Source organism: Vitis riparia, chromosome 18 (genome assembly GCF_004353265.1).
Source record: "Vitis riparia cultivar Riparia Gloire de Montpellier isolate 1030 chromosome 18, EGFV_Vit.rip_1.0, whole genome shotgun sequence".
In the NCBI taxonomy this organism is placed as follows: Eukaryota; Viridiplantae; Streptophyta; class Magnoliopsida; order Vitales; family Vitaceae; genus Vitis; species Vitis riparia.
This window is the reverse complement of record NC_048448.1, coordinates 27,820,217-27,843,673: the sequence shown is the minus strand read 5'-3', so window position 1 is coordinate 27,843,673 and position 23,457 is coordinate 27,820,217. Positions and strand designations below refer to the sequence as shown.

Genomic DNA, 23,457 nt, shown 5'->3' with positions numbered 1-23,457 from the left:
TCCCAGAGAATTATCATGACTATATAATGAATCATATATGAAAGACATAATTTAAGTATGCGAAGTCTTTAAATTGAAAATGTGTAATTTTTTGAAGAAAGTGAATTTAACAATTGAATTAAATGAACTCCTAATTATCATTTTTTTTTTATAAAGATGCGATATCTCCTAGGATTTAACCATGATTTGAAATGTTGTTGCTTATTGAAAGAGGCCAATACGATATTCTATGTCAAAAGTTGATTGGCCGATCTTTCAACAAATTTTCTAGAATATCATTGAAATATCGGCATCTATCGATTTTTTTTTTACCAATTTTTATTAAGTCAAAGACCAATCAACACACTAAGCCTTCAACTAACTCTGGTCAACACGTGTCAAGCCCCTTCAAATTTCATGTAGTTGGTGTTGGAGGGATTGGAAAGCCCATGCCAAAAGGCTTGGGTTCAAGCCTAGTTATCATTGGTCTGAGTTTTCATTCTTTTAATATATGTTGATAATAAATATGTTAAAGTTCATTATTAAAAATAAAAAAATTCTAATTATTTTATTTAATTGATTAATAAATATGTAAAAACCATCATTATAATTTTCTTAACAAGTATTTTTTAATATCATTTATATGATAATTAAATATAAAATAAATAAATATTAAAAAAATCATATGTATATATATATATATATATATATATATATATATATATATATATAATTTATTTTACATTTTTGAATGCATGAATTAAATAAATTATAGTTTTAATATTAAGTATATCATTATTTATATCATTAATCCTATTTTAAAAAATTACTATCACTTTACTCTTAAATTTTATATATTTATCCTTTTAATTTTATTTAATTTTGAATGTTTTATTTTAAAATAAAAAATATAAATTTATTCAAAAAATACTAAAAAAAAAATGACAAGTTATAATATTTTTATAAATTTTAATTAATGTGATTAGATAAATAATAAATTATTAAGAACGATATATCCTTATTAATATTTTTCTCTTTGACCATATCTATATCAATTATACTTAGAAAATAATTTTAATATGTGTATTTTTATTTATTTTTATCATTTTTTGGAATTTTTCCAAATATTGTCATGAATTTGAATGATTTTCGCCTCACCAATATTTTTGTCAAAATATCCATCGATATTTCTTCAATATTTTTTATATATCTGTAAAATTCAAGTACCAATATATCTGTGTTGATTGATATTTCAAATCTTGGATTTAACTTCGTACTATACTTGATCCTTCTTATTGAACAATTTTTCCTAACCGAGTTTTAAGTTCACCCTTCTATATTATTTCACTTGTTAGGTACAAGTGATATTAATGAGAAAAAATCAAGATAAGAAGGGTGTTTCTTTTGAAATTTTCTTTATAATTAATTATTTAGGAGTGTTAAATTAATATTGAATTTAGTATTGATTTCTAAATCTCTTTAAAGTGTTTGGGATGATCTTTGAATTCATTATTTAGATATTTTTAATTAGTTTTGGGTTAGAAATTTATAATTTGTTTATTTATTTATACTCTAATCATTGTTATGAATCAATTTGAGGGAGTTGTTAACTAATTACTTGTTGGATTTGTTAGTTAAGCTCATTCATGTGTTGGACTCTTGGGTTTGACAAGTGAAATGACAAAGGTGTCTTTCATCTTTGAGTGTCATGATTAATATATCTAAAAAACTATTTTCTAAAATATCTTTTAAAAATGGCTCATTGTTTTGAAATCAAAATGGTAATTTTCATATTTAAAAAATAGAAACACAATTTTGAAAATAAGGCAAAAATAATCTTCATTTTCAAGAGAAGTTTCTTGTTAAGGTAAAAATATACATTCAAAATATTGCATAAATATGCATTATACAGAGAAAAAATTTATATTAAGGTCCATAAATAGTACGGAATTTATTCCAAAAGTTTAAAAAGAAATGTGAGAAAAAATAGAAGAAAAAAGGTGAAAAAAATAAAAAAAAAGGTTTAAATTAACTTGATCAAATTTTTACACGTCTTAAAATTTATTCATCATTTTTTCTGTTTATAAATAATTTAAATTTATATAAATATTTTCATAATTTATTTATATAATGATTTTTCTTCGTATATGGTACAACAAACCAAACAAGGAAGTTTGCATTATTTCTTATTTTACTTTTCCTTTTTCTTTTCTTTTTTTACATAATAGTTTTTGTAAGCCAGCTAAAACCATTTTAATCAAGATATACATATCATACAAACAAATAAATTATAGATTGCATTTGTTTTGAAAAATATTTTTTTTTTTAAGTCTATAATTATTTATTATTAAATTGCTTTTTGTTGAGAAAAAAAGATACTATGACTCCCAATAGATGTTTTAAGTGATTCAGAACAGACAAAGGGTTATTCGTATTCTATTTTCAACTTTTTACAAAATATATTTTTGTGTTTTTTATGGAAAATTCTGAAATACCAAATCAACTTATCGTCATCATGTCTTTTATAATCTCAATTCTCAAGTTTGAAAAAAATTTGAAAACAACTTTGTACCATTTAGAAGAAAACAATGATCATGACTAATTGTATTAAGTGACAAGATGAAAACAACTTGGCCCCAACCACCACAATCATTGGTTCAGCACCATTAATTGTCTTAAGTAACACGTAAACAAGTGAGACTAATAATAAGGGTTTGCTAAATAATGTTTACAAAAATAATTCTTAAAAGTAGTTGTCTATGAAAAACAGTTGCATGACCAATCCTGATAAGGGTTGTGAAAGAATAAAGACTCGTGAAAGAATATTTTAAATTTATTCTAAAATAATGTGTAACTTGTAAGAAATTTTCACAATTGTTATCTTTCTTCATGCATTTGGTAAGTGATCAACTATCATTATTGACACGTGGATAGGAAGTATTGTATCCGAGAGAATTATCATGACTATATAATGAATCATATATGTAAGGAGTATAGCAAAAGTCGTGTCACGTGGTCAAAGAACATTCCAAAACCAATACACATTCAAATCACTTCCTCTTATATTGACACGTGGAGAGGAAGTATTGTATCCCGAGGGGATTATCATGACTATATAATGAATCATAAATGAAAGACATACAGCAAAAGTTGTAAGAAATTGAAGGAGTTGTGTTTAGGAAAAGAGAAGAGGCTTTTATTCCAAAGAAGATGTGGCTGATCATGAAGGTTTTCCTCTTACAAATTTTAGTGTTTCAACTTTTGGTGGTGGCATCCATTGCCAAGCTTCAACCAGTCGGCATACTTTTGTGGTAAATGCTATGTATAATTATGGCTTTAACGTCACCTTCTGATCATAATATTTAGGGAGCAGTATGACTCTCATTTTCTACCGTAGGACCCTTACCTTGGTGGTGTCGTTGAGTCGTTCATGCATGCTATCAATTTTTAAGTAGTTATACACTTGCATGAATGGATCGATGCAACTATTCATGACCATTCATGCATGTAATATTTCTTTTGGGATGAGGTTGCGTGGTTAACTTTTTATTGGTTGTAGGTGAGGAAAGCTTCATATACAAGGCTTTGTAGCACCAAGGACATCTTAACAGTAAATGGACAATTTCCGGGACCAACTATATATGCTATGAAAGGAGAGACGATCATTGTCGACGTTTATAACAGGGGAAAAGAAAATGTCACCATTCACTGGTAGGTCTTGAGCGTGTCTCAAAGAAAGAGCGGCGACAACATGCCTACATGGCATACATTCTTTTATTTCTAAGAGGAGGGGGGGCGGGGGGGGGGGGGGGGGGGGGGGGGGGGGGGGGGTGGGGGGGCAATATATTGCTTTGCAAATAAAGTCAAATTTAACACAATACTTTAGGGTTATTTGCTTTAGTTCCATTGAAATATAGTTGATGTCGCTTATTACTATGATAATATGTTGTTGCATGCCATCTTTTGTTAGTTCGAAAATAAGTACTAGTTTTAACATATAGTTATTGTTTTGCAGGCATGGGGTGAACATGCCTAGATATCCATGGACAGATGGTCCCGAGTATATCACACAATGCCCAATTCAGCCAGGGTCAAAGTTTAGTCAAAAGATCATCCTTTCCTCTGAGGAAGGCACTTTATGGTGGCATGCTCACAGTGATTGGACCCGAGCCACCGTTCATGGAGCTATAATCGTCCTATCCCAAGAATGAACCAAGTATCCTTTTCACAAACTAATGCAGAAGTTCTCATCATATTAAGGTATAGTGTTGTCGGTTTTAAATGTTAATTTACATATTATGATTAACCAGCAAAGCAAATCTAAAATTATTGGAATTGTTGAAATGCAGGACAATGGTGGAAGATTGATGTGAATGCAATTCGAGATAAGCGCTTGCAGTGGAGCTGACGCAATGCCTCTGATTCTTTATTGATAAATGGACAACCCGGTGATCTACTTCCATGCTCAAAATCAGGTACAAATTAAGTTTAACTTCCCATTTTAAAATTGTACCGATTTCATTTCTTGTATGTTGACCATATTACTTTTTCTTATTAACATCAACATATTTAAAGCTTAATGCTAAGAAAGAGGAATATAGCTATGAGGATGGTAGAGCCATGATTTAACACATGAGAAAAGGCTAGTCAAATATAATTTTGAACTATGGAGCCAAATTTACACCCTAATCAATCAATCACTTCATAATTGGTGGATCCTCAAGGAAACTTTTTCTCTTTCTTTTGGCTAGTCATAAGTATACAACTTTCCTTTCTAATTGCAGACACATTCAAGCTAACGGTGGATCATGGAAAGACCTATCTTACTTCGCATGATCAATGCTGGCCTTGCACGAGCCTTTCTTCTTCTCCATTGCCAAGCATAAAATGATAGTGGTTGGAACAGATGGTAGCTACACGAAACCATTGACACTAGATTATATCAAATATTTCCTGGCCAAACTTTGATGTCTTACTAGAAGCTAACCAACGCCCAGATCACTATTACATGGCGGCTATAGCTTTTTCCCTTGCCCCAGCAGTCGTAATATTTATGATAACACACCACAAGCTATTGTACAGTACAGGGGATACTACACTCCATCTTCACCTCCTTCTTGCCTCATTTACCTGCATACAATGACACAAATGCATCAGTTCAGGTCATGGCCAGCCTCCGAAGCTTAGCAGATGCGGAACATCCTTGCAATGTCCATTGAGCACGAGCACTAAACTGTTTTAACACTGTTTCTTTAAACTCGTACCCATGCGTCAATGATTCATGTGAAGGGCCAATGGGACACGGTCTGCCGCAAGTATAACAACATAAGCTTCCATACCCCTACAATTGACATATTGGAAGCTTACTATTATAACATCAGTGGTGTATATGAAGATACTTTCCTAGCGTTCCACCAGTGGTGTTGATTTTTACAGCTGATTATCTTCCATTACTCTATCAGTTGCCGAGCATGGAACAAAGTAAGGGTGCTCGAGTATAACTCCACAGTGGAGATTGTTTTTCAAGGGACAAACTTGGTTGGAGGGGCAATCCACCCATGCATCTCCATGGACATAGTTTCTATGTTGTTGGATGGGGATTTGGGAATTTCGATGAAAATAGGGATCCTATGCGCTACAATCTGGTGGATCCTCCCCATCATAATACCATCTCTGTTCCTAAGAATGGTTGGGTTGCAATCAGATTTGAGGCCTCCAACCTGGTATGTTGCAAGCACTCATGTCCTCTATTAAAAAAAAAAAAAATCCCTTGAAACTGCAAACTTGCATACCAAGGCAATATTTTTTCTTAATATTACAATTAAGTTAGGTGTAATGTTGTGTATTTTCTTGTTGCAGGAGTGTGGTTCATGCACTGCCATATAGAAGACCATTTGACTTGGGCCATGGCAACTGCGTTCATAGTGAAAAATGGTAAACACCCAAAAGCTCAAATGCTGCCTCCTCCATCCGACATGCCACCATGTTGAAGCTGCAAGAAATAACATGCCAAAGATTTCATTGAATATCCATATTATTCAGCTTTCATGATTTATTTTATGTTCAATAAATGCAATGCTAAGATGCCTCCCAATGCCATGTCCACAATAGATATATCTTGATTTGACAACTTTTGGTCATTCCAATTTCTTTAAAATATCATGTTGTATTAGAGTAATTGACTTATTCTTATATTTTTAAAATTAGACTATGATCTAAATGGATACTTGTGAAAAAGGTCATGAAATGGTTTGTTTAATTTTTTACTTTTACATCTAAAAATATTTTACAAATAAGATAATTTTTATGAAGTCTTATACAGTTGAGATAAAATCAATTCTTTTTTATTTATTTATTTTAAATTAAATAAACGTTTTTTCCTAAATTAAAATAATTTGTATATAATTTATATTTTTACCTTTTATTTTAATAACAATATCACAAGATCTACACTAAGATAAAGGAAAAAGGAAAATAAAATAAAAATCACCCATTTCCATTGCATGGGCACAAATTGAGCCTAACCTTTTCTGCGTCCTTAAATAAAATAACTAGTAAAACAAATCACTGGTTTTTGTAAATTAAAACGTAGGACTTGATCATTTGAATTACCGATTAACTAAGTTGCTGCATTTGACCATTGACCAAACCCTCCAAGTCCAAGTCAATAAATTAAGTTGGCAGCAGGAAAGTTGTAGAGTCATGAGTGGTGTGCTAAAAAATATCAAATAATAAACTTTGGTTTTATGGACTTGGAATATTCAGCTAACATTCCAATGCTATGTGGTTGGAGTTGACAAAGCAATGCATGACAATGTCAGAAGCGACGAAAGGTGGAGAGAGGCCAAAATTTCACGCTACCTATACCCAATAGATAGAGTTAAAGAATAAATTTGGGCATGACCTAATTATACTTTATAAACACTCAAAAATAATTGTAAAGAATTAAATCCAAAAAATAAATAACAATAAATGAAATTTCATGAATTAAAAATAAATTAATTGTGATTAAAATGTTTTTTATTTGTAATGTTTTATCCATTAAAAATATTTTGACATTATAAATTATTTTAAAAAAGAATCACTTAGTATTTAAATGTAAATTAGAAAAAAATGTTCATAATGATTTTTAAGTGACTTTTTGGATTTTTAAAAGTGATTTTCAAATATATTTAAATTTTATTTGGATTGACTTTTAATAGTTAAAAATAAATAAAATTAAGTTGAATAAAAGTCTTTATACCTGTTTAATTATTATTATTATTTTTTAAAACTTATAACTTTTAAAAAATGTTTCATATAGAAGTCATAAAAATGTTATTTCTTATAAGAATTTCATAATTCTATATATTTTTTTTATATAAGAAGTTCTTTCATGTTTAATAAAACTTTTACAACATCAACATTACCCTTAAAAATTATTACTTTAATTTTGATTTTGATTTCAGTTAAAGCAAAAAATATGAAGCTATCCCAAATTTGACCTTACCATCCACCTAATTAATTTTTATAAGAATTTTTTTTTTAATATTTAAAAGGGCTTTTATTATTTTATTTTTAAGTCATTCCCAAATGAAATTTATAAGGAAGAAAGAAAAAGTTTGCTCTCATATTAGAAAGAAATACAATTTTTAAAACATGGATTGAAGTGACTATAGAACTTTGTTATATATATTATATATTTAAAATTGGGATCTCCTAGTTTCTCTCCTAATTTCTTACAATTCCAATCTTCAATATTCATTCTTTATCTAAAATCTAACATAAGGAATGGTTGTCCACTCATAATAGAGGACATGAAATATAATTTTGTTTTAGGTAACATCAAATTCAATGCATTAGAATCAAAGAGCAAGTGAGGATCCATATTTCTCCCTATGCATGGTATTTGATAGTGGTCCATGAAATTTGTTTCTAATCAAAGCATTTCCATTATCTAAAATTTTAGATGGTATTTTTTTTTTTTTTTGTTGAATAGAAAAAGGTAAAATATATGATTTTTTCTATTTAGTCAAAAATAACTTATTGATATCAACAATATTAGTAAATTGAATCTATTGATATAAACTCCTTTAGCAAACTCAATGATTAAACCTAAATAATAATATTTTTAATACTTAAACTAAATTCATATTTAATATTTGGTTTTAATTTTACATTTTTACTTCATTTTATTATTAAGTCCCTATTTTTAGGTTTAATACATTTTTTTTTAAATATTTTCTCTTAATTTTTAGATATTTATATCAAATGTTGGAAGATGTCTTTCTATATAATTAGATACAATTTTTTTTTTTTTTTGTGGGCATAATTACCATATATTCCCCACCCTATGATTGCCCTACGGTTGACACATCACCTAATAAGAGAGCTTAACATGTTCTAGCCATTTTCATGCTAAAGAGAGATCCACACATTGCTGCACATGCCCAAAAAGTCAAGCAAAAGTTGACTCTAGCCTTGACTAGCTGCCACCAACTGTCCAACCTTGCCCCAAGGTTCATTCATCTTTCTTATCTTATGAATTGGTGTGAAGATAACTCTATATAAAGGGAGGAATGCTGATTGAAGAAGGGAGTAAAATATGATGTAAAATAGAGTAGTGGATGTAGAAATGCAGGAATAAAGAGGAAAATATATAGTCTTACTGTAATTCTTAATTTTTATTTATAAAGATTGTGTTTAGTTTTCAAAAAATGCAAGGGAAAAGAAAAAAAAATTGTGGAAAGTTATTTTCCTTAGTTTGGGTGACATCAAAAGTATGATGGAAAAAATATATATATAAAGGAAAATACTAAAGAAAAAATTGTAATATTTTCCCTACTACTTTCCTTAAAAATTAATTAGGAAAATAAGAAAGAGGGAAGGAAATGTTGGAGGAAATTTTATCAAGCTCACATTATCTTCTTCACCGAGTCTACAATTCACCTCTTCACTAGCGGTTATGGGTTCCCACCACCATCGACCCTTTCAATAGCCAACGCCATTACTTCAACCACCTTCCAATGCCTTCAGAAACCAACCCTCTTTTGGTACACAAGTTCCCATGGGTGAATTGCATTCTTCAAATCTAGTCAATGTGTCCGAATCCATGTCTCCGTATTAGGTATGGACTAAAGTCCTCTCTCTTAACCTCACACCTTGATGTTTTGTAGATGTAGGTTTTCTCTTAATGGACCTTATTTTTTTTTTTTTTTTCATTTTGGAAATCTAAACACCTAAATTTTGTAGATATGGAAAATTTGATGCTACTCTTTGGAATTGGATTTGAGTGTTTCTCTTGTGCTTGCATTTTTTAATTATTGTGCTTCCATTTGATTTTAAATACAACAATTTTAATTTTTCATTCATACTGCAAGACTTAATAACAACAATAAGGACAACATGTTTGAGGAATTACCTATAAGAGAATTTAACACACCAATGAAGTTATTGCAATAACCAAAGAAAATTAACTTAAAAAGCCAAAAAAAAAAACAAACAAACAAACAAACAAACAAAAGGCATGCAAAACAACTATAATAATAGTGTTGTGGATTGGGTATGAGAAAATTATAGAAGAGAGAGCATTCTTGATGTGGTAGATTTGCAATTGAATGGGATTTTCAACAAGGAGCAAGATGTCCCTTCTGTGAGCTTTTTATCTTACCTTATTGCGATTTGTCTTGTTATAGCTTTTAATGTTAGCTTGGGCAGTGAAAACTTCACAAACTAAAACTATCAACTTGTCCTCTACAACTAGATAATTTCTTTCTTAATAGAATGTGGTAAGTATTATTAGCAAATAAAACTTGGGTTTTGGTGGTATAGTTTTCCCTCAATACTTTATTTTCATGATAGAACTTAGTAAACATATCTTAGATCAATTATGTGATGTTTACAAATTCCCTATTAAAAATTCTAAACAACTTATCCAACTTTACAAGCCTTCTTACTTAATTAATGCACAATCAATTACATATGTTTAGAAGACTATTCTCTTTTGTAGTAGCTCTCTAGATTATCCTAGGAAAATTTCCTTTGTTGTGGAAGTCTTTAATGCATGCATGCATTTAATCCACTTGAAGCTAGCACTGTATTGAGAAGGTGCTTGAGATAAGCCTCTATATTGAGCTAATAAGTAATTCCATCAATTTCAAACTAGGTTACTTTCATTTGGCCCCCAAATCTTCAATTTGCATTGTTTGACAGCCTAACTAGCCTTGGATAGTAGTTCATAGGCAGCCCCACTAGTAGTTGTCCCAAATTATACTAGAAAAGGGTCTCCACAAACTATTTGTAAACCTTCTCGATAACAAAACTTGTCATGCATGTGCCATTGGTTCTTTCTACTTGAATTACTCTATTTTGGTAGTACAATGAAACTAGAGATTAAACTAGTTTAAGTATTTGACTTATGGAAGCTTCAACCTAGATTACTTACCAAAAGTGGACTAGCAAACAAACCCAAGTAGTGGAGGAGTAGGACAAATATAATTGCTTGGATTTTGGAGTGCTATGGAGAATCTTGGGACTTTGTGAGTCAAACCATGCTCATCCAAAGCCAACTTAGCTAGGCTATAGTTTGGTGTTGGAGGCCTGAAGCCTAACTCTATGGCTTTATTACAAATTAAAAGTTGCTTATGGCATAAGCATGATCTAAAATTTAAGATTCTTGTACTTTGGGACTTAATAATGATGATCATCATATAATTTTAAGTCACAAGCACCCAATATGTCAATAATACTACTCATTGACTTACTCCCAACAAGAAAATAACCCATAGGTCTATTCCTACACATTATTTTTTTTAAAAAATAATTGTATTATTTGTAACAAAAATTTATTTTTATCTAAAATAATTTGAACATTTTATTTGTATGGTCAATGTGGAGAAAAAAACATATAAACTCAATATTTTTGTCTAAACTGAGTTAACTAAACTGAATCAAATTGATATTAAGTTGGATTAGTTTGAGTAAATAAATAAATTTATTGTACTTTAGTTAAAACCAATCAACTCCTATTTGATTCTTGGATTGGTTAAAAACTAACCTAGCTAAATGTATCTATCCCTAACTTTGTGTTCTTATCCTAGAACAATAAATCCTTTTGGTTACCCATATACTCTTAATTTATATAACCACTCAGAGAAAGATAATCTTAACATTCATTTGATAGATTTCTAAACTCAGTATGGAAACTAATAATATCAAATTTCTATTTGATGTTATCTAACTAAAGCATAAATATCAAATTACTTAAATCCCTTTTATCTACTTAATCCCATTAATGTATGCAATATTTCTTTTGAACTTTTTTCTACTAAATAAACTATAAATTCATGGATAAAAGATTTTTCTATTTAACTCCTACCATATCACCTTGTTTCATTGTCTTTATCGTTAGATTTTCCATTTTAAACATTTTTTTTCTTTTGAAAACTATTTGTTCCATTGTACTTTGAATCTTTAATGATCAAAGATTTAAAAACTTACAATATTCGTTGATTTAGTAATTGTTTTACATTTAAAGTCTAAGAAATATAATTCTGAACCTATATTTTTCATGTGCATCATTACTTGACAGTGAGACTTGTTTTTATTATAAAAAAACTGATTTTTTTTTTTAAAAGTTGGAGTCGTCACTTATTTTTGTTTATTTTTAAAAGAAAACAAAATAAGAAATAAAACCCTAGTGTAACTTCATTTTTAAAGAAAAGATATGTCAGCAAAAACTGAGTCCGAATCGAGATGTTAGGTTACCTATTAGGAATGTACCATAGTAACACCATTTCAAGTTTTAAAAATGTTTTTACTAATCACGTAAAAGGAAATTATAATAATTAATTAATTAATTAAGAATATTGAAAAATTAAATAATACAAGTACATGGAATAATGGAAAAGCAAATTATAAGGATATACAAAAATAATAAATAGGAAATGTATAAAATAATTTATTAGAAAAATTTTATTATTTCAAATATCATAATACAATTTCCAGATATTTTCAAAGAATTAATTTATAGTGACACGAAATTTCGTCCTCCATTCCCACATCAATCATTAATGATGTAAATTAAATTAAATGATTTTCCAACAAAATGATTTTCACGGCATTCCATCTACTTTCCTTCTTCCTCGGAGACGTGTCATGCTGAAGCATTGTGGGCATCACATGTGTGGGTGGATGGTTGGATGGTTTGACGGCTGGAGTCAAACCTCTTTCTTACTTTTAAAATAAAACAATAATTAAAACTATTGAAATCTATTTTTATTTTTTATATATGGAGACTAATTTGTAAACAATTGAAAAGAGTCCGGATCCAATAGAGACCTTTGACAAGATTTGTAGCACACAGAACCCCCACCTTGCAAGGGAGATTTCATCGCTTTCTTTCCACCAACCTGTGTTCTCCTGCAATTTCTTTTCACTTTTTATGAAGAAATTGTATGTATTTAAGCTGAGTTAAAGTGAGTCCTCATAGTAGGAGCGGATGGCTTTTGCAAATCCACAAAGTCAAAGAGCGTCTTCTTCTTCATCTTCCTTTTCTATTCGTGGATGGAATTACGATGTTTTCTTGAGCTTTGTGGGTGAAGATACTCGCCATAATTTTTTAGCATTCTGATACTTACAAATAAAGGCTAATATCATCTAAGAAGGGAGGTGATTGCTCTTCTTGTGTGGGATGGCGGTCAGAAACGATGATTAAAGGACAACAGTTTCCATCGTTAATGTATACTTTGGCATAATGAAAACACTAGATTATGCGAACCAAGTAATTCGACCTTATCCCTTCCACACATTTTATTTGCCCATAATTCTGGTTTTCTAGATAAAGTTAAAAGCATAATCCAATGTTCTTCATGTTTGCTAGCATTTGAAATTGTTGACTCACAACACATGTCTCATGTAAGGAATTAAACCGAATTCCCAACCCGTGAGAAACAAAATTAAAGAAAACACACGCCAAAGAAAAGATAATCACACGCACAAGACAGTATTTACGTGGTTCGACAATTTTGCCTACGTCCACGGAGTTGCAGGGATATCACTATTATCAGGGAAGAATTCAGAGTACAACATGGTGGCTACAATATTCTCTCTATATATATAACATGGCAACCCCACCACACTAAAAAACCCTAATTACAAAAGGTGATTCCACAATGGGCTAAACGGCCCAACAGGCCTCAATAATCTCCCATTAAAAAGCCATGCAATATTATTCGGGTCGGGTCATCAAATTGGATCAAACAAAACTAGGCTCCACAAAACCCAACAAATCTCCCACTTGGAGACTAGTCCAATCACCAACATCAAACCGCTATCCTCCAAGAAACAATCCCTCATCCCTACAACTCATCCTCCTGTCCTCAAGCTAGAAGACCAATTGAAGCTGCGCACAGCTTCAACTTCTCAATAGTGACACCCTTAGTCAACATGTCTGCAGGGTTCTTAGATCCACAAATCTTCTCAAGTATTACCAGTTTATCCTCAACAAGATAACGGATAAAGTGGTATTTTGTTTGTATATGTTTCGACTTTGAATGAAAAGCCGAATTTTGGCAAGAAAAATTGCACTCTGACTGTCACTGTGTAGAATGCCCATCTCCTGCTTCTTACCCAATTCATCTAAGAAACCATGTAGCCAAATCATCTCCTTTCCAGCTTCAGTTGCTGCAACATACTCAGCTTCTGTAGTAGACAAAGTAACGATCTTTTGTAGATTTGAAACCCATGATATAGCTGTACCACCTAGAGTAAAAACAACCAGTAGTACTCTTTCTACTATCAATATCACCAGCAAAATCAGCATCTACATAACCCTGCAATTTCAAACTTGCACCTGTGAAGCAAAGACATATATCTAATGAACCCTTCAGATATCTTAGAATCCACTTGACTGCCTCCCAATGCTGCTTTCCAGGCCTACTCATGAATCTGCTCACAACTCCCACTGCATGTGCAATGTCTGGCCTTGTACACACCATAGCATACATCAAGCTACCAATAGCTGAGGCATAGGGCACCTTGCTCATATGGTCCCTTTCTTCTTATGTCTTCGGTGACTGTTCTTTGCTTAGTTTGAAATGGCTCCCCAAGGGTGTGCTCACTGGTTTAGCTTCATTCATGTTGAACCTGCTGAGAACTTTCTTCACATACTCTGATTATGAAAGCTTCAATGTACCATTAGCCTTATCTCTAATGATTCTCATACCAAGGATATGCTTTGCAGCTCCCAAATCCTTCATTGCAAATTGTTTGGACAATTGCTTCTTCAGATTATTAATCTTCTCAATGTCAGACCCTGCAATAAGCATATCATCCACATACAACAATAATATGATGTAAGAATTGTCAAAAGACTTAACATAGCAACAGTGATCAGCTTCACATCTCTTGAACCCAATTCTATGCATAAAACTGTCAAACTTATTGTACCACTGTCTAGGAGCTTGTTTAAGACCATACAAGCATTTTCTCAGTTTGCAGACTAGATTCTCTTGTCCCTGAACAATGAACCCTTTTGGCTGAATCATGTAAAGGTCTTCCTCCAAGTCACCATGAAGGAATGTTGTCTTCACATCTAACTGCTCAAGATGTAAGTTTTCTGCAGCCACCATTCCTAGTACAAGTCTGATTTTGACATTTTCACAACTGGAGAAAATATCTCTGTGTAGTCAATGCCCTCCTTCTGCTGGAACCCTTTAACAACTAATCTGGCCTTGTAACGTTTACTACCATCATGCTCATTTTTTATTCTGTATACCTACTTGTTGTGCAAAGCCTTCTTTCCTACTGGCAATTCAGTTAATTCCCATGTCTGATTCCCTAACAAGGAATCCATCTCATCCTTCATGGCTAACTCCCACTTGCTTGAATTCTCATCTTGCAAGGCTTCATCATAACACTCTGGCTCACCGCCATCAGTCAACAGGAGATAATTTAAAACAGGTGAATAACGCTGCGGAGGTCTAATGTTCCTGGAAGATCTGCGAACTTCAACTACAAGTGTACTCAGATCTACCTGTGAATTTACATTCTCCTTATTTTCTTCACCCCCCTTCTGGACAGTACTTTCAGTCAATTCATCTAAGTTGACAAACTTAGATTTCTTTTGATCTATCTCTGTAACATCTGACACTACAGTTGACCTGTCCTTGTACATAACCTGTTCATTAAATATCACATTTCTACTTCTGATGATTTTCCTGTTTTGTTCATCCCAAAACCTATAGCCAAATTTCTCATCACCATAGCCAATGAAAAAACATATTTTTGACTTTGCATCAAGTTTGCTACGAGCATCAGAATCAATATGAACATAAGAAACACAACCAAAAACTTTTAAATGTGAAAACTTCACCTCTTTACCGCTCCAAACCTCCTCAGGAAGTCTGAACTCCATGGGAACTGATGGTCCTCGGTTTATCAGGTAAGCTGCAGTGCTAACAGCATCAGCCCAAAAAGTTTTTGGTAGTCCAGCATGCAACCTCATACTTCTAGCACGCTCATTGAGAGTTCTGTTCATGCGCTCAGCCACACCATTCTGCTGTGGTGTCCCAGGAATGGTCTTCTCCATCCTAATTCCCTGTGCAGCACAATACTCATTGAACCCTCCATCTATGTACTCTCCTCCATTATCTGACCTCAAACATTTTACTTTCAAACCTGTTTCTGTCTCAACCATGACCTTCCACTTCTTAAAAGTTTCAAATATATCAGATTTATTTTTCAGAAAATAAACCCATACCTTTCTACTTGAGTCATCAATAAAAGTGATGTAGTACCTTGAACCTCCTAGGGATGCAACCGGAGAAGGCCCCCACAAATCAGTGTGTACTAGTTCCAATTTTTCAGCCTTCGGTGTCCTGCTAGTTTTCAAGAAGCTTACCCTTTTTTGTTTTCCTAAGAATGCAACTTTCACACATGTCAAAATCAATGGATTTCAATTCTGGTAGTTTTCCTTTTGACAACAACATCTTCATCCCTTTCTCACTCATGTGACCAAGTCTACGATGCCATAGGCTTGTATCAGTACTTGCATCAGCAACTGCAATTGTGTCTCTTGGACATGAGGTCATATACAAAGTACCAGTCTTCTTTCCACGAGCCAATACCCTAGCTCCCTTTGTAACCTTCCAAGTACCACCAACAAATAGTATTGCATGTCCTTCATCATCAGTTGTCCAACAGAAATTAGATTCCTCCTCAGGTCAGGAATATGTCGAACCTTCTCCAGTAACCAAACAGACCATTGGGCAACGATATCCGGACGTCTCCCCAGACCCACAACATCCAAGGCTGAACCATCAGCCAAATACACCTTACCAAAATCACCTGCAACATAATTCTGTATGATTTCTCGGTGTGGAGTGGTATGAAACGAAGCTCCTGAATCCAAAACCCAATCATCAAGTGGACTGTCTACTGCAAGAAGTAATGCATCATGTACCTCTTCTGTTACAACATTAGCATAATCATCTTCATTCTTCTTCTTAGGGCTTTTACATTGCCTTTTAAGTGACCTGTTTTCCCACAATTCCAGCGTTTACTTGTTGGCCTGATCTAGATTTGCTTATGTTCCGATTAGAATTTCTGGAATTTGATCTACCCGATTTGAATATCTGTCATTACCTTTGCCTCTTGTCTCAAGGTTTAGGGCAGAACCAGATCCTGAGGTTTCACCTGCATCTCTTCGGCGAATCTCCTCAGCCAGAATTAAATCTCGTATATCATTGTACTTGAGCTTTTCCTTTCCCGTAGAATTGCTTACTGCCATCCTCATTGCCTCCCAACTGTTTGGCAAAGAAGCCAAGACGATCAGAGCACGAATCTCATCATCAAAATCAATTTCTACAGACGACAATTGATTTGTGATTGTATTAAATTCATTCAGATGTTGTGCTACTGATGCATTCTCTGTCATCTTCAAATTGAACAACTTCTTCATCAGATGCACCTTATTGTTTGCGGACGGCTTTTCATACATACCGGACAAAGCCTTCATCAAATCTGCTGTGGTCTTCTCCTTTACAACATTATGTGCAACAGACCTAGACAGAGTTAACCTAATAACTCCTAGAACCTGTCTGTCAAGAAGCGCCCATTCCTCAGCCTTCATACTCTCAGGTTTTGTCCCCAAAAGAGGCAGATGCAATTTCCTCCCATAGAGATAATCTTCAATCTGCATCCTCCAATACGCAAAGTCTGTGCCATCAAACTTTTCTATTCCAGACGCCTTTCCTGCTTCCTCTGCCATTGCTCCCACTCAAACCTAACCCTAGGCTCTGATACCAGTTGTAGGGAATTAAACCGAATTCCCAACCCGTGAGAAACAAAATTAAAGAAAACACACGCCAAAGAAAAGATAATCACACGCACAAGACAGTATTTACGTGGTTCGCAATTTGCCTACGTCCACGGAGTTGCAGGGATATCACTATTATCAGGGAAGAATTCAGAGTACAACATGGCGGCTACAATATTCTCTCTATATATATAACATGGCAACCCCACACACTAAAAAACCCTAATTACAAAAGGTGATTCCACAATGGGCTAAACGGCCCAACAGGCCTCAATAAATCTCCCATTAAAAAGCCATGCAATATTATTCGGGTCAGGTCGTCAAATTGGATCAAACAAAACTAGGCTCCACAAAACCCAACATCTCATGCTTTACCACTTACAGGCCTGAGGCACATGTTATTGAGGAGATTACTTCTGTTATTTGGAAGAGTTTAAATCAAGAACTCTTACATGTTGAGAACGACCTCCTTGGGATGGATCGTCAAAGGGCGTCTTCTTTTCTTCTATTGGTCCATCGGAATATGAAGTTTTCTTGATCTTTTGGGATGAAGATGAAGATGCCAGACACAATTTCATAGATCATCTCTATGCAGTTTTGCATCGAAAAGGGATTCGTCCCTTTAGAATCAATGATCTAAGGGGATGAGACATTGCTTTGGGTCTTTTGCATGCTATTGAGAACTCAAGGTTGGTTCTTATAATTCTCTAGGCAACTATGTCGGTTCTAGCTGGTGTTTAGATGAACTGGTGAAGATCATGAAGTGCAGGAAAGAAATGGGAAAAATCATTTTCCCAGTTTTCCATCATGTTGATTTTGCCATGTGCGAACTCAGAGGGGTAGTTGCAGACGATGGATGGTCGATCATGAAAGAAAATGTTTTGACGAGAAGATACAAAAGTGGAGAGCATCTTTGAGGGAAGTGGGCTATCTTTCTGGATGGCATGTACATAAAAGGGTAAATATAGCTTGTTCCACATCATGGTTCAAAGTCATGGTATCAGTCACTGACTCAAAGTGTCCCGAGGCGTATTGGTCTCAATGTATCTGTTTGGTATCGGACGATACATAAAATAAGCTAATTAGAAAATTCAAAAAATCATAAAAATATTATGTAAATCATCAAAAAAAATATATACAATTAAATAAGCTCAAAAAATTAATAAAGTAAAATTGTCTCACATTTAACATTATTTAAATAGTTATAAAAGTATCTACTCAAAGTTATTTATGATAATGTTGATAAAAGAAAATTATTTTTATTCATATTATAACATTTTTACTAACAAACATACAATACAATACAATAATCAATTCCATGTTGAATGACGAGGGGGTTCAAAATCATCATCATCGATCCTACGACGTATACAAATTGGGATGGCAATTCCTGTAGTGAGGATATGGTTGAAAGAGTTGTTCATAACTCGAATACGTTGGCTAAGATGATTGGCTTGATGATCTATAATCAGGAAAATATGGATTCGAAGGCTATTCAGGACCAACACCATATTGATAGTATCTAAAACCTCGATAAGCAATGCTACTGCTACTAGAAGATTCCTATGGATGCATCATTGGAAATCGATCAAAATCATATGATCTTCGATAAGCAACACCATATGAATCACTATCTCATGTTCTAGTATTTGAATATTCCTATGGATGCATCATTGGAAATCGATCAAAATCATTTCTACTAAAAGTACTGGAAGAGTTATCATGGTTTGTAACGTTGTGATATGATCTATCATCTACCCTTCTGAATACGACCTTGATCCTATACCAAATTCTGTAAGTGCTCATCGATATGGTGATAATTTGATCTATGATAATCATACCCACTAGAATAACCATCATCGTTGGGATATGTAGTTAGTCTTTCCAAATGCTTTTGTTGTTCCCATATCCTTGGTCGATATCCATGATCTATATCTTGTGTGGCATAATAATTTTCACCTCCTTGTGCCCATGACATGCCAAGATCTACTTGACTAACATAACCACCCCCAGTGCTACCATTTCCTCCAGTACCCTCACTAGTGCCACCAACTCTTCTACTGCCACCACCTCGCTTACTGCCCCCATTGTCACCATCATCACTACTAGAACTTGAAGAAATTGTTCTAGGAGCCTTACCTTTACAATGGGAATCAACATCTCTTTCTTGTGTAGCATTACTTGTACGCCTACTAACTCTACAATTTATGGCACCATCATCTTCATGAAATGTTTCTCTACCTTCTTCATTAGAGGGAAGATCTTTATCCAACCAATCCAAATTATCAAATGATAAAATAGGCTCCTCTCCTTCTCATATCCACTCATCTAATATATCATCATCATTAAAGATATGATTCCGATCAATTGGATTGTATAAATCTTCATTGTTTCGCTCTTGCATCAAATTCTTAACTCGAAGTCGCATATTGTAGTGCACATAAACTAACTCATGCGACTTTTTCATTGCCAAATGGTTGCATAACTTTATGTAAATCAATGACCATGTGCTCTAATTTCTTTCACAACCTGATGAAGAACATGTTTGGCTTAAAATTTTAATAGCAATATTTTGTATATGTGGACCTTCGTCGACATAGTTGTTCAACCATTCAGCTATAATAAAGAAAATGCATACTTAGTAATCACTATGATATATTTAACAAAAAATGATGATAATTTCTTATTTGTAATAAACATAAATGTATTGAGTACCTGGAAGATATTGATTTAATGCTTTCTTTGTAAGTGCACTTCCAAATTCTCCTTGGCCGTCAACAAATAATTTCACCTACATCATTAACATTTTTTTTTGTTAATGCACATTACATATACAAAATGTATATATAAAGGTCACAAACTATTATTATACCTCGTTAATAGATTTTGCTTGTCTATCAAATTTAGCTTTAATCTCTTGATAACCTCCTTTAATCCAATTTTAATTTTTGGATGGTTGGAGAAATGCTTTGAATATTTGGAACATTAGATTTAAAAAATATGCTACCATAAGTTAAATAATGATCAGTTTATAATAATTTTACTTGAAAAAAATAATAAAATATATAGAAAGAATTTTTTTATTACCTACAACATGCAAATGTCTGTGTAATTGACCTTCTTACATTCTATTAATGACTTCATTATACTTTTCTCATTGCTTGACCGATGTCTTGATAGCCAATTTAGCTCTATCCATTGCTTCATAAATAATTGATGGGCTTTTTATCTTGATCAACCTATTTCAATCATTTATGAAATTGATGGTATAACATACTTCTATCACAATAAATCATGAAATTGATGATAGGCTTTCTAGTCTTAGAGCTCCAACCATCACACATGATTGTGCACCCATATACAGGCCATTTAGCTTCAATGTTGTTATATATACCTTAAGCTCTTTCACATCCTCTTCCAAATATGTATTTCCAATTTGGTATCCTGTGGGACCCTTGATGCCTGGACCTGCTTCTGCTATGGTATCAATCATTGATTGATAGTAAGGTCCATTGTCAGCTGCATTAAAGGGTATTGCATTAAAGAGAAAGAATTTAGAAATAGTTTTACCCACTTTCTTCATGCCTTCAATAAAATACAAGCTTTTTATTGATTTATGCTTTGATGGGGACATGTAGGGATCAATTCCTTTTGGAGGTATGCTAGCTCCTTCTCTTACATTGAAGCTATGTGTCAGTCCGTGCTTAATCCTAGCATTAGAAGGTTGTGAGGAACTACCACCCTTCTGATGCTCTTGTCTATCTTTTTAAAAAATTCGACGAATTTCTTTCATTGCTTGTTTCATTTGTCTTCTTTCAAAATCAGTCATAACAACTTCCTTAATTTCATCATCAATATCACCCTCATCAATTTCATAGAAATTTTTTTATTTAAGGAACTCAAAAGTCGTTTTTTTTTCTTTAACTGTGCTTTTTCTTTTTAAAATATCAAACATATATTGTCTAACACTATGTGACACTTCTACTGGTACACATGGACATCCTTCCACTTATCCAAATATATGTGCAATGTGTTGCTTTAATCTTGTTATACTATCATGTATAATTTTCCCACAATATTTACACTTCGTGGTTCTTTTACTACCAACAATAGGTTATGCATGCTTCCAACCAATATCATGTGTTGAAGTCATTTTGAAATTTTAACCTAACCATGTATAAAAGGAAAACAACTTACTTTTCAAATTAAATATATATAAACACATTTATATAAAAATTATAATATTCAAATTTCCACTCACTTATATGTTTCATATTGTTACCATGTAAAAATAAATTCTACTAAAAAAGCAATAAACACAATCTCACCTAAGTTCATCATTTTTGTTTTCCACTTATTTATATGTTTTTTTAATTAAAATAAATAATAGTTAAATAAATGAATATTTTCACACAAAAAAATCTTTTAAAAAAGATTCTTTTGATAATTATTGATTTTCTATTGTAATTTAATTACAGAATATTATGACATAAAAAATCTACATGATATAATGAAGTAAAATTGATTCAAATATAAATATAATTTTTCTATACCATGTAAATGCATACCTTTCATTTCGTATTATTAAATCATTTATGATTATTTGAAAAAAAAAATTGTTTTAAATAATTATTAATTTTCTAATGTAATTTAATTTTGCAATATTATAAGATAAAAACATAAATTAAAAATACAATATCCATACCATATAAAGTTTACCATATAAATGTTTTTTATATTTCTATACCATACAAAAATAATTTAGTGAATCAATTTATTGTTTTGATAATTATTGATTTCCTATTGTAATTTAATTGTAGAATATTATAAAATAAAAAACTCTACATCATATAATGAAGTAAAATTGATTCAAACATAAATGTAATTTCTCTATACCATGTAAATGCATACCCTTCATTCTGTATTATTAAATCATTTATGATTATTTGGAAAAAATAATTGTTTTAAATAATTATTAATTTTCTAATGTAATTTACTTTTTCAATATTATAAGATAAAAACATAAATTAAAAATACAATATATGTATATATATATATATACCATATAAATGTATTTTATATTTCTATACCATACAAAAATAATTTAGTGAACCAATTTATTGTTTTGATAATTATTGATTTCCTATTGCAATTTAATAATAGAATATTATAAAATAAAAAATCTACATGATATAATGAAGTAAAATTGATTCAAATATAAATGTAATTTTTCTACACAATGTAAATGCATACCCTTCATTCCGTATTATTAAATCATTTATGATTATTTGGAAAAAAAATTGTTTTAAATAATTATTAATTTTCTAATATAATTTAATTTTGCAATATTATAAGATAAAAACATAAATTGAAAATACAATATCTATACCATATAAATGTATTTTATATTTCTAGAATCTATACCATACAAAAATAATTTAGTGAACCAATTTAATATTATACGATAAAAAAAAATCACATAATTTAATAAATTAAAAATATAATTTCTATATGAAATAAAAACATTACATATAAATACATTTAATATTATCATTATGAATTCTTTAATTTCATGTAAACATTATTTTCCAATTCTTCAATTTTATAACATTACATCTAAACATTACCTTACACTGCATACATGAATTTCCTAGTTTTAGCAATTTAAATACATGAAATCAATTTAATATTATAAAATAAAAAATTACATAATTTAATAAATTAAAAATACAATCTCAACATAATAAGGAAAATCATATTTTAAATATATTTTTAATTGATTCAAAATATGTAATTTGTTTAATCTAATATCAAATTATGAATCAAATTAGCCAACAAAATATAATTTATCAATTTATATAATTTGATTCAATAAATTAAAAATATAATTCGGTGTGACTATGGTAGTGTAGGTGTGTTGATTTAAATAAGGTAAATCAAACTTTACCTTTATTATTTGTTGGCTTCTCTTCCCCAAGAACCCTTGCCGCTATCTTCAACACATGACCACAATTTGCAAACTCTCAGACGACTCTGACCTTCCCACTGCTACCACACAACCACAATTGGAGGGATGAGGGTTGCCTTGTCGATGCCTAATCACTGTTGCAGCATCGATAATGCACCAAAGATGAAAAATCTACACTTCGGCAATGGTAGATTTAGGGTCAAGTAAGTGATTC

General features: G+C 31.8%; 1 pseudogene; it reads left to right on the top strand.

The window, feature by feature from the left end:
- The window catches only part of LOC117905611, a 33,334-nt pseudogene that overhangs the window by 4,376 nt on the left and 5,501 nt on the right, over positions 1-23,457 (top strand).